We start from the raw sequence: 12,698 nt of genomic DNA on the forward strand, positions 1-12,698 counted from the left end.
AGAATTGGTCATGTGGATCAACATTGTAACTGGTCACCTTTAAATATGAAAAATACAATCCTTCATCACAAGTTGCAAGCTTATATGAAGTATGGGGTTCGATATGTCAAGGATTATAAGTTTCCTTATGTTTCAAGAAGGATTATTGCATTCTTTGCTAAAGCTAAAGTTCGAAAGACTACACGGATCTGGTATATTATGGAGAATGGGAAGATAGATATGTGGTTAAAGATTTCTCTCTATTTGCGGGAGCTCATCCGGAGCAAGCTTTTAACCCACCTCCTGGGATTATTGGTTTGGATGATAGTTCTGACTCTGATAATGAGGATGATGATGGTCCTCAGGATCATCGTGGTTCTCAAGGTAATTCTTCTAGTTCTTCTTCTGGTGCTCCTGATTTTCCTTCTTAGCAAGATCATGATTCTGGCATTATGGGTGATGTCTCGAATAATAAAAATGGTGGTGGGGTATTGGGGAATCAAGTTTCTGCTCATACTTTTAACACTTCTTCAGATGAAGTTGACATTCAGATCCTTCCAAGCTCACTTAATAGTCTCGGGGCTTTGTTTCTGCATTCAACTTATCGAGGTAGTCAAGCTTCTTCTTCGTTTACTGGTACAAGTGGTGATGTGAATGTGACATGTGTTTTTGCTCATGGGCTCCCTTTAGCAACACGTATCATTGAGGATGCTCATCCTCAGGTAGGATTTCAGTGTGTGCCAGCTGGATCTAATAGTTGTTTTCCTTCTCTCTTGGGTCCTCAAGAGACTCAAGTTAATCAAGACACGTGTACTATGATTTCAACATATGGCTTTCTTCCTTCTATTGTTAGAAGTCATTCAAAGAAGAGAAGTTTAAATGATATATTAGATTCTTTGGGCTTGTCTTCTTTTCCTCATAAGATTGTCACAATGGAGTCTGACAGAATTGTGCGACCTTCTCTTGATGGTGGTCCCACGGATATACAAACCCAAAGTTCTCTAGATCAAAAATCTTTACTGGGTTCTCAAAATATGGGTGGTATGGGCTTACAATTGAGTGGCCCATTTATTTTGACTGTGCCTGACCCAGCACTAATTAATCGTAATTGGACTATGGGTTTGGATATGGTTCATTCTTAGTGGGCTTGGTTTGATTTCATTCCTGGCTTACACTCTACCTCTGTTGTTATCCCGACTGTCATGGATTCATTGCAAGTCCCTATTCCAGCATCGCAGGTTGCTCCTACTATTGTTGCTGGGTTGGATGATATAGTTAAGCAAAGCTCAACTCTTAAACGTAAGAGAGTTGAAGAGGAGGAGGAGTCTTTTGGCCATGTGAAGGCTTTTCCTGCTGATGTGGGCTTATAGGATAATATCTCGACCATACTTTCTTCTTCTGTTTCTCTAAATTCGCAGGTAATACCTCTTGATACATCTGGGGCTATGGAGGCTTGCCTTCAAAAGCCTCTGCCGGCACCATGATGCTTTTAAGTTGGAACTGTTGTGGATTGGGTAGGTCTGTGACGTTTCATTGTCTTCAGAAGCTACTCAATAAATATAAGCCTACTTTTGCTTTTCCCATGGAAACCAAGATAGTAGTAAATAAGGTTTCTAAACTCTTGTTTCCCTATGGGTTCTCGTTAGTGATGAAGAGTGATCCAATTGGTAGGAGTGGAGGTCTGGTTTTTGGTGCTACTTTGGGTGACTCTCTGAAGTTGTTAGACGTTACTCCTAACAGGATCTACCTTACTGTAAATATTAATGAAGATTTCTTCTGTTATTTTTCGTGTGTGTATGGTTTTCCTACATTGCAAAATCATTTTAAACTTTGGGATTGGTTAAATTCAATTTCTCCTTCTATCAATCACCCTTAGATAATTGTGGGGGACTTTAATTAAGTGTTTCGTCTGAGGAAAAAACTAAGTAAAAAATTGGTAATTCATGGTGCTAGACCTTTTAAAGATTTTATTCAAAATGCCAATTTGTTTGATTTTCCCCCCAAAGGAAACTGGTTTATCTGGATGACTAAGAGAACTGGTGAGGATATCATGTGGGAACAGCTAGATCGAGTTCTTGGTAATGATCTATAGCTTTCTTCCTTCCCACATTCTACACTGCAAGTTTTGTTTGTGCCTGGGTTTGATCATACGCCTTTACTTTTTTCCTCAGACTGTGTGGATTCTTCAATTGGTCATAAACCTTTTCATTTTGAGAATTTCTGGCTTAAATTTCCTGATTGTGAAAAGATTGTTTTAGACGTCTAGCAAGCTGTTCGACATTCTAATATTCTGTGGTCTGTTCTGTGTAAACTTGAGTCGATTAAAGAGGAACTTAAGATCTGGAATAAATGGTCTGTTAGGAGAATAGAAAGGAAAATTGAGTTCTTTGAAACTGTTCTCAATAATCTTCAAAAGCATCTCACCATGCTTGGTTGTAATGCTTGGGTTAATATAATTAGAAATCATCTTGAATTTTAGTTGGAGTGTCAGGAATCGCTATGGTGTCAGAAAGCTAGAATTAATAAAGTTCTTTTTGGTCATCGAAATACTGGTTATTATCATCAGATAGTTAAACAAAGGAGAATGAAGTCCAATATTGTGAAGTTGCGAGATGATAATAATAAATGGTGCACTAGATTTAATCAGTTAGCTGCTTTAGCTGTGGCCCGCTTTTCTAATAGATATGCTGATACTTCTTATTCTTCTCCTCAAGATATTTTGTCTCATCTTGCTGATGTGCCTTTGCCTGTCCTTACAAACAATCACTTTCATTCTCTTTTGAAACCTCTTTCACGGGAGGAAGTTGAGCTGGCTATTAAGAAAATGAAAGCAGATGGAGCACCGGGTCCAGATAGGTTTAATCCAAGATTCTATCGAACCTTTTGGCATTATGTGAAGGAGGATGTGTATCAAAGGGTTTCTCACTTTTTTAGCACTGCCTCCTTACCTCCTGCTTTGAATAGAACTTTTATCTCTTTAATCCTTAAGGGCAAGACCTTTCAATCTTTTAATGATTTTCGCCTAATTAGTTGATGTTACGTTCTCTACAAGATTATAACCAAAGTCCTTTGTAATCGATTATAGCCTGTCCTTCAAGATGTCATCACTCCTTTCCAAAATGCTTTCATTAAGGGACGTTTGATTTTTGATAATGTTTTAGTGGCTAGTGAAGTTATGACCAAGCTCAAGTCCTTCCGTAAACAGAAGAAAGGCTGGCGTGTTATTAAGTTGGATATTGAGAAGGCTTTTGATAAATTGTCTTGGTCCTTTTCTAGTGTTACATTCGCAGAGTGGTATTCAGCAGGGTGATCTGCTCTTCCCCTATCTTTACATTTTGTGTGCTAATGGTCTCTCCTCTTAGATTTTGTAGGCTTAACCTCAAGGTCAATGGAAAGGGCTTTCGTTGAGTAGAGGATCTGTGCCTATTTCTCACTTATTATTTGCTAATGATACTCTACTTGTGATCAGAGCAGATGAACAGTCTTTTGCTCTCATTAATTAGGTGCTTGATAAGTATAGTCATCTAGCTGGACAAAAGATTAATAAAGCAAAATCGTTGATGGTGTTTAGCCCAAATGTTCCACATACTTCTAAAGTAAAGTTATCTAAGTTTTTGGGTATTAATTTTGCCAATCATTTAGGGAAATATTTGGGTACTTATGTGGATTTGGGTTGACAAAGATCAATTTTATTCAATGAAATCTTGGACAAAATTAATTCAAAGTTATAGCAATGGAAGGCATCTTTATTATCTCAAGCAGGGCGCTTAACATTGATTAAATTAATAATGTCTTCTGTATTGGTTTACTCTCTTTCTTTTCACAAATTGCCTACAAATATTGCACACCAAATTGATATGAGAATTGTGGATTTTTTCTGGGGCTTTAATGATGATAGAAAAAGAATGCATTTATTCAGTTGGGATAAAGTCTGCCTACCTAAGTGTTTTGGAGGGCTAGGTATGAGAAGAACTTTTGAATTCAATGCTGCCTTATTGGCGAAAAATGTTTGGCGAATGCTTACTGATCCAAAGAATTCTTTAATTGGATTAGTATTACAACAAAAATATTTGATACATGGTGAGGATGGTATATTGGCCACCAGAAGTTTGCAGTCTAAGATATGGAAGGATAGTTGTGCTGTTAAGGATGTTATTTTAAATTATCTTTATGGTCTATCAGAAATGGCTCTTCCATTAACCTCTTTAGCTGCCTTTGGTGGCCATTGTGGTCTCCATTACCACTGACATTAAACTCAATTGGTGATATGTTACTGCAACATCGAGGCTGTTGGAACGAGACTCTTATCAAATATCTGTATGAACCTCATGTGGCTCAATGTATCTTGAGAACCCCTTTTTCACTATTTCATAAAATGGTAGACTTATTTGGCTGGGGAATATTTCTGGTAATTATACGGTGGCTGATGGATATCGTTCTCTTCTTACATGGCCTGCTCATGCTACTATTGATTTTAAAAGATTTTGGTGTCTCACGTCTAGATTGCGACTCATTCCTCGTCTTACTCTTTTCTTATGGCTATGGTTCTTGGATGTTCTACAGACAAGATATAATCTTAACAAACATCATTTGTTATTAGAGTCATCCTATTTATTTTTTGTGATTGGCCTTTGGAATCTCGTTTTCATCTATTTTTTAGCTGCCATTGGGCATGTGCTACGTGGTTTAGTTCATCTTTAGGATTGCGAGTGGATTTCATTCAGGAACAGAATTGTCAGGAATGGGTTTTCCACCTTCTGCTTGATATGGATGATTTCATTGCTATGTGCATTTGTTGGGTAATGTATTATATATGGTTTTTTCGCAATCAAAGAATGATGGGCAAGGCTGACATTAATCCTTTATTAGTTCCCCGTCAGGCTTTCTCTAAAGCTGCTTTTTAATACAAGCCTCATTTTCTTTAACATACCGGTGTCGGTTCCTCCCTCATACTCCTCGCTAGCAAGCTGTGACACGTTGCCTAATAATGTGCACTGGTTTATTCATATAGAGAAATTGCACAGAATGTCTTCCAAGACAAAGCGAATTTCTTTTTCTATGTGGTTCATAATTAATATTTTATTACATGGGTTCATCTTGGACTGCAAGTTCCATGTTTGACTTTGCGTAGGGTTTTACACCAAAGTCAAGTTCATAATCCTTTGTCTGATCCACTTTACCTATGGGTTAGGGAAAATGGTTTTTGGAGGGTTCTTACTAGTGTTGCCTCTGCAGATGTTGGTTTTAGAGGTGTTCTCTAGGATTGTCTTACTCTTTGTAATATGTTTGCTGATTTTCATCTTGTGTGAACATTTGTATTTTTCTCATAAAAAAATATTATTTTTTCATAATTTAAAGTAGTTGAGAGGTATTAAAATTAAAATTTTAAAATGCTTGCTTAAGTTATATGTATGCCATTATTTTTTCATTCCTATGATTCAATATACTACCTCTGATGTTAAATATAAAGTTAGTTGATTAATTTGAATAAATTAAAAAAAAGTTAAGTTAGTTATTTGTAATAAATATATGTTATCTTTCCAAAAATATCTTTACTAATTAAGTTTATTGACTAGAATTATTATTATTAGAATGATTATCTTGAAAAAAGATGAATAAATATGAGAGATAAAGTGGAATGGGATCTCATATTTAAGACCAAAACAAGAGTCAAATGAGGTCTTATATTGAGGATTGGAAGTAGCATATAAAATTTAGTTTGAATTTTTCAAGAAGTGGTCTTACACACGGAAAAAAGAGAAAAAAAGAAAACAAAAAGAATAACAAGAAGGATCATAGTGACCTCTGCGCAATTATGGGCAAATCACCACCCGCCGGTTACTTCCACCGGAAGATATATAATATGCTTGTCTCTTATATGTTGAATGTGAAAATTAATGGGAAATTCCACCACGTGGCTGGTGATGATATGATAATATTAGAAAATATTAAGTGAGTCCTGAAAATTAAAGAAAATTCTATGAAAAGGAGATGTACACATATTTCCGACAAAATGTGAGGAAATATCCCACGATAGTATGTTTGATTCAACTACATACTTAAAAAGCTTCTGCCTTTCTGCCTTTTCGGCCAATACAAATAACACAGAAAAAAAAAACCCAAAAGGTTAAATATATATGTAATGCCCAAGGGACCCAAGTTGACCTTGTTTAGTGAAGGACAAAAATTAAAGGTTCACGGCTCCGTGTGACGCCGTTAAGAGACGGTTTAAAGTCTTTGGCCTTTGTTTAAGGTGCTTTACCACAACATGACCCCCCCTTCTCTGTCCGCGGAAACTCCATCAATTAAATGAAACTCCCTGCTTTATTCACAACATAACGCCGAGAGAAACTAACATCTAAGTTCTATTCCATTTCTCTGTAAATTTCCTATCCTGGGCTTCCCCTTCACGCAAGTTCATAGTCATAATGTCTGTATATCCATGTAAATTTCAAGAAATCGTAATTCTTTAATACAATTAATTTAAATAAATATTTTGAAAATATGCTTAAGTTCAAAAAAAAAAACCCTTATAGTATATACTTCTTTAGTCCTATTTATAAATCACTTCACACAAACCAAGAAAAACTTTTAACTTTATTAATTTTTATTTAAAATTTAATAATTGTTTAACTTTATCTCTATTTAATATACATAATACTTTATGTAAACAAAGTTAACACAATAATAAATAAAGTGTAAAATTACACATCAATACAAAAAAATTCTCTCAATGTCCTATAAAAACAGGACTAAAAATGTTTTTCTCTTTGTCCTTTAAATAAGACAAGAGGAGTAGTATGTAGTTAAAATCATCTATATCAATGTAAAATATAAAATCTCTAAAAAAAAAAAAAAACCATTCTATTCATAAGTTATGAATAAAGCGTTTATATATAGATAAATTGAATTTTATGGACTCAGAAGTACGGTTCCGTGAAGGGACGTAGGAAGCTTTGAAGGGGTCCTACACGGCCAACACAATTCCCACATTTCATGTCTCCCCTTTCATTCTCTGGCACTTCAGCCAACCGCTGCATCAAGCCGCGTGTCTGGGAAGTTTTAATGATAATCTAATTTTATTTATAAGACATTTTTAATATATTTTATTAAAATGAAAAAAAATTAAATCTTATAGGCACGGTTCTGTGAAGGGACGAAGGAAGTTTTGAAGGGTTCCTACACGGCCAAAGCGACTCAATATGATCCCACATTCCATATTTCGCCTTTTCATTCTCTGGCACCTCAGCCTACTGCTCCCTCAAGCCGCGTGCCCCTGAAGTTGGAGTCTCCTCTCCCTCTAATTTTATTTGCAAGGAATTTTTAACATGTTTATTATTAAAACTTAACAACTTTATAATTTTATATTTATTTAATGTATACACTTTTTGATAAAATAAAAATTTACATAATAATAAATAAAATGTAAATACTTTATGTGACTCACGGATGAGAAGAGTATTATATAGGGGGTTTAATTTTGAACACTTAATTTTGCTTTCACACTTGAAGGCTTCGCGGCAGAGAGAGGGGACTGTGATAACGTGGCTGGAAAGTGGAAATAACTAACCAACCTCTCAAGCAGGCATAAGGCAACCGCGGAGAGCCAAGTCATGGATCACTTACTTGTGCCCCAATCCTACGCACGCTGCTTCAAAAATTTCCCCATAATTTCTCTGTAAATTTCTTCCCATTTCCTTCCCTTCTCATGAAATCGACGTTAATACAACTCTATAAATACCTCTGCTTCACCAACAAGCTTCACAACACCAATATTCCTCTCCATCTATCTATCTATCATCTACCTCTTAATTCTCTCAGTTTTTCTGCATAACAAGCTAGCTAGCCTGCTTCTTTATCCCCATCCTAAGGCTTCCAAACATTATCCTTAGATATGAATTCTAAAAGCATAAACCCCCAGAAGGTGTTCAGCCCACCACCACTGACTCAGACTCAGGCGGCGGCCTCTACCAATCCTTCCAAAACTGCCAATGGCACTAAAATGCCAACCACGCAGAAGAGTTTTTCCAAAGCAAATACGCCCCATCCTTCTCACTCTCAGACTTTTTTAAGAGCTCCCACCCCAATCCCCACCACCGCCAAGGTCTTTTCCAAGAGACCATGATCCATACACTTCTCCATCAGGTTCATTATTCTTTCTTTTTTTGTTTTAAAATACCGGTTCTACTTATAAGAACTAGTTTATAATGTAAATTGCACTATAAACTAGTCCTTATAATTAGGACAGCAGGTAGTGCGCTTTCTCGTTAGGAAAACATGGGTTCAATGTTAATTACGTACTCCTCCATATCAGTTCTGATGATGAGGTTCTTTAAGTATGCCATGATAACTACCTACCTTATCTTTTACGTACGTGAAAAAGTTTTGGCATATTGGCTATATTTTTTTTTATTCCTATTGAAGAATTTTATAGTACTCAAGGACTGGGGCATGTACAACTTTTCTTTGTCTCCCATCTATTTTATCAAAAGATATTTAGTCTTAATTTCTCCAAACCCATCCATACGAAAAAGTATGACAAACTCCTTAATATAATTAGTCTTTTGGGTTGTATATACATATTATGCGCAGCCGTCTTAATTATTCCTTCTTTGAATACTCTGCTGACTCCTAATTTCATTTCGATTTCACGCAGATTGTGGAAAAGTGCCAGTGATATTGAAGCGAGAAGGCTTGCACTATAGAAGAATTTACACACACACACACACCCACACAGCAATTATATATACATATTATAGCAGAGAGATGAATGAAGCAATATATATGTTTTGCGTCTAGATTTGATTTAATTTGTTGTCCTTTAATTTGTTTGCTTCCATAAATATAATGATAATTAGACCATGGATTCAATCTTCCCAAACTGTAGCAATAGCAATATAATGTTTAAATCTGTCCAATCATAGATAATTAGGTTTGCATTTTGATGGAGTGAAAACTTTTCTTATGCATATTTTTAATACCAATACAAAAATATATCTATATTACCTCCGGTCTCCCATGACTCACTAATCAATTTGTAGTTCCATATAATATACGAAAGGGAGTGGGGGCCCACCTTAGTTGACCTTCCAAATTCAGTTGAAGGATGCGTAAGTTACCCAACGACGAAGTCCCCAATCGCTCTCTCTCTATATGTATATATAAAATATCGGTAGCAAATATTATTAAGTTAAACAAATCACTTAACTTTGTGCTGTGCATATCGATTGAAATCATCAATAGTAATAGAAAATATTTAATACACAGTAGAAGACATGGTATCTGCAGGAAAAACAAAAAAACACCATGCTATTTGCAAACTTAAATTGCCATTTGCAAACTTCGAATAGTATGTATTATTTCTATAATTTCACGTAATGCATAGGAAAACTACATCTAGTCCTATCAATTTTTAAACAAAAATAAATATTAAATATTTTAAATATTACTGGATAGAAGTATGTGAATGAAAGGTAATTCATTTAGTTAAAAATACGTCAAAATAGGGGCGAAAATTATAAAATAGGGATTTATTTGATAATTTGTTTCAATTCCAGATGCCAAATGAAATAATAAATTCTTAGTATTTAGGTCTCTCGTAATTAATATTTGACCATGCCAGGCTAAGCTTACCTTAACTGTGAAGCTTTTGACTTCCCAAACAAAAAGGAAATATTGACAAATTAAAGAAGCTTCAGTTGACTTTGTATAAATTAACTAAATCCTGCTATTAGTGCATAAAAAAATTGTGAATCAGTCAGTGCCTTCCAATCAATAGAGACCAAATCATATACGACGTTTTCAAAAATTAAATGGCTACCATATCATATAACAATTAATAACTTTCCCAATTACTTTCTCAATAATGCACACACAAATATGATATACTACTATATACATATACAATTATTTTCGGTTCATTTTTATATAAAAAAAACCAATCACCTCTAAACTCAACGAAATTTCATCGCCACATAAGTAAAACAATTAACTGTTTACTATCTAGTTAATCAATACATGTCATACATTTCGGACATTCTTAATTATATATGTGAATATGTTTATCATAATGGGATTTATTTATTTGATGCATATATTTGTTAGTTTACTGATATTCGTTTAATTTAAATTTAATTAATTTGTTCTTAAGCCAAAAAAAATAATTAATTTGTTCGTTTGACTGTAGGTCTGATTGATTTGATGGATTTCGTTACAATTTTGAAAAACAATCTCCCTGATCCTTGCTGTTTTGTTCATAAACTTTGCTGAATAAATAAAACTTTGTCTTCAAGCTGGAAATTAAACCAGAAAGGGACGTTCAATTTTTGTCTTCCTAGTTTAAAATATTTACACTATGACACATATGGGTCAATATTTTATCAACAATATATGGCAAAAAAATAATTTATTAACAATAATAATACTTCACAATCAAATTATTAATTATGATCTTTTCTGTACAATTGTAAAACAGAAGTGTGAAGTGAGATAGACGCATATCAGATGTTGTACAATATTATGTTATGTATATGTTCATAATGTTTTTAATTGTAGGTACCGCATACTTAAATAAATTCAGCTTAACTGGAAAAATCATTTAAATAGAAATTATAGATAATATTTAGATTCAAGTTGGTAATAAGCAATTAAAACAATTAACTGTTTACTATCAAACGATATTATTATATGATTATTATAAAATTAACTAAATAATCATCCCTTTTTTCAATATATTCTCCAATATTAAGCTCATCTTTGATTGTTTTTAACCCTTCTCAGACATTTAGAAAACGCGTAAATAATTAATTATATGATCGGCATAACACTCATAAGCTGAATGTGGTCATTGCGCAAGAATTTCCCTGTTTATGCGTCTACCGCAAAACATATAATACTACTAGTATATATGTTTATTTTTATATATAGAATGTTGAATATTAAAAAAATAAAATAAATAACAAAATAAATTGATGTGAAAATTCCAATGCTTTGAGAATCTCGGCAAGCTGTGACGAAATCTCCTGTAATTTGTTTGACTAACTCAAACTCATTCACCCAAAAATTAAAAAACCATTAATATTTTATTTTGTGAGGTTCCCAACTCATTTAAAAAATGTTCTATGGTATTCAAAAAATCTTCACATTCCAACTTTTAAATTTATCAACTCATTAGTAATTTATAATCATTAATTATTTTCTACAAAATGACAATTGAAAAGAAATTAAAGAACTAGGCATATGGATTAAAAGTTAAATTTTATTTATTTATTAATTCAGACGCAAATTATGGTAGCTTTTATAACTGGGACGACATGGCTAATGTCACGTTTCGGTTGTTAAAGAAAAAGATCTCTAATTTTATATAATTCTAATTCCGTGGTCATTGTGATTTGGAAAACGCGTAACTGGATATTACATATAAATATTAAATGAATAATATGTTGGACCAAATTGTATTTAATTTATTCCAAAGATGTATTGTAGTTACCTAAGAGTTTCTCTGATAATCTACGATACACAGAGATAAAAAAAAATAAACATAAAAAACCCAGCGATTTTAAGGTGAAAATTCCACCGCGAAGTCGGTCGGTGATGATGTTGAAATTTGAGCCCTTCAGAAAAGAAAGGTTTCAAATATTGGAAGGTCAATGGAATGAGAATTCTCGATAACTTGTTGCAAAGTCTCGGAACTTGCTTTATTCAAATTATTTATTTTTATATATTTCCATTATTTTCCCCCTTCTCTTTCTACCCGGAGAGGACAGTCATCAATACATATATAAGTTGCACCATTCATCGTTTAAAAATTAACTTCTTCAATAGGCCATTGACCAGTACAGTAGTTACAACTTATATAAAACCTCTCTCTCTCTATATATACACATATAATATAAAAAAAAATCTAATAAGCTACATATTGTAAGTGGCTTATAATTAATTAAAGAATAGGAAAAGATTACGCGACATGCATGTTAGTTGAAGGATACATAAAAAGTTCACGCTTTTAAATCGGACGCGGGCGGAGACCCAAGACGACGCTGATAAATTAAAGGCCGGCGCACGCACCTACAACGAAGACATGGCCGAGTTCCCATCCGGAAAGGTCAAAAATACCACTGTGACATCACGTCGAATATGGGCAAGAATGGAACTTGGAAAAAGCAACGTCGTAACCTTATCGATACAGAGCAGAAACATGCGGAAAAATTCCTAAACCGCGTTTTCAAAGTCATTGTCTATGAGACGGAGTTTCAATTCTATGCGTTTCATTGATCGATCAAACTTACGTTAACCATTTTCGTATAAATATGGGTGTGTGTGTGAAGAGAGAGAGAGAGAGGCCCCCACACATGCACAGGTGGCCTAAGAGTTTGATTAGCGTGTGCCCTAATCTAACGCTGGTTTTAATTTGCCGACTACAGTAATGAATTAATTCGTATACAAATTAATGTCTCCACGTAAATATCTTACCAATCAATTGGTTACTTCCCATTAATTTCCTTCTTTCAACGTTGGACCATATTCTTCTAGTCCTATTTATAAGTCACTTCTAATATGTTTCACATAAACTAAGGAAAACCTTAAACTTCATTAATTCTCATTTAAAATTTAACAACTTTTTATTTATATCCATATTTAATATGTATTATACCTCATGTAGAGAAAAGTCAATACAATAATAAATGAATGGTAAAATTATATTCTTCCGGTCCTTAATA

The 12,698-nt window shown here is 34.0% G+C and overlaps 1 long non-coding RNA gene across 1 annotated transcript; it reads left to right on the forward strand.

Moving 5' to 3' along the window:
• The first annotated feature begins 455 nt into the window (after nt 1–455).
• LOC114718179 (uncharacterized) lies at nt 456–8,738 on the forward strand. Its single transcript, XR_003737794.1, has 3 exons — nt 456–467; nt 7,739–8,124; nt 8,636–8,738. It is a non-coding gene; the product is annotated as an uncharacterized LOC114718179 (long non-coding RNA).
• The last annotated feature ends 3,960 nt before the right edge of the window (nt 8,739–12,698 follow it).

Source organism: Neltuma alba, unplaced genomic scaffold (assembly GCF_004799145.2).
Source record: "Neltuma alba isolate B1F8T4 unplaced genomic scaffold, ASM479914v2 tig00011818_pilon, whole genome shotgun sequence".
Classification (NCBI taxonomy): domain Eukaryota; kingdom Viridiplantae; phylum Streptophyta; class Magnoliopsida; order Fabales; family Fabaceae; genus Neltuma; species Neltuma alba.